Below are 1,381 nucleotides of genomic sequence, written 5' to 3' on the forward strand. Positions count from 1 at the left end.
ATAGACTAGACTATAGACTAGACTATAGACTAGACTATAGACTAGACTATAGACTAGACTATAGACTAGACTTTAGACTAGACTATAGACTAGACTATAGACTAGACATGGATGAACAGGCTGACGCACAGACGGATGGACATATCTAAATCGATGCAGAAATGATTCTAAGCCGATTCGTGTTCTTTAAGGTGGGTAAAGGACCATTAATATTATGCGTTACAAACATCTGCACCAACCCAATATGCCATCTCTACTAAAGTGTTATAGGGTATAATAGTTGTATACAGTTGTTTACGCAAACCATTCGTTTTTTTATAGAAAAATTATTAAATTACTTGTTAACATGCAATGATGATGTTTATTTCCAAGAACGTCAACATTTTGTAAGAAACATCGACATTTTTATGAAATTCTTCCGATATGTGCAACAGCATATTAAAGGTCATATTGAGAAGAGATTTGTTGGAATATTTTTTGACTATTATTATTTTTTATCCCTTTAAAACAAAGGGTAAGGCAAATTTAAATATTATCCCTTAAAAACAAATCTCATCCTTTTTCATTCGACAGCTCTGAACAATGATAATTGTTTTAGTTTCACAACAATTTTTGTTAATAACTATGACCCATTTGTATGCTATAAAATGACTCGCAAAAAATTAAAAAAAAATTATCTTGCTGAAAGAATATTTACTTTAGCTATTTTACTTAGTTTCTATTGGTGCTTAGTCTTTCTACACAAATTGCCTACATTCATTATGGTTACAATTTTTACAAAAGTCTATTTTATTGAGAAAATGAGTATAAACAAAAAATCAATAGTCCTCATACGTCACATATGACTGGAATATACATTAATATTAATCATACGTCTAGAGGACTTAAATGTAACAAACTGGTCAATACCACATACATACGTATGTATGTACATACAAAACAACATATATAAGTAAATACTTTTATACTTGACATTTTGTTGTTTTTGTGGCATTTTTTTCTTTCTAGTCAACATGATGAAACATGTATTGTTTTTGATACTTGCAATAAAGAAAGGGGTAAAACTAATATATGTAAATCTTGGTCATGTCTAAAGATAGGCAAAAAGTTAAAACATGTTCTTTTGGGTTGGTTTTACAAAAAAATATATTAAAAGGAATGAAAGAAAATACATTGTATTCCCTTGCTTTTTTGTATTTTCAAACATTATACAAGTAAAAATAAAATACAAGAAAATCCAGACAGTTTCCTTTTCTTTTAAAATTTTGTATTACGCTTTTTGAGTATGTTCGATAAGCAACTTTCGGCATATTTCTAATTCAATGGTTAAAAGCAAAAAAAGGTATTTTTTTTGGCAAGAATTTTTTTTTAAAAAGGGCGA

The sequence above is a fragment of the Lucilia cuprina genome, chromosome 4 (genome assembly GCF_022045245.1).
Source record: "Lucilia cuprina isolate Lc7/37 chromosome 4, ASM2204524v1, whole genome shotgun sequence".
Taxonomy (NCBI): domain Eukaryota; kingdom Metazoa; phylum Arthropoda; class Insecta; order Diptera; family Calliphoridae; genus Lucilia; species Lucilia cuprina.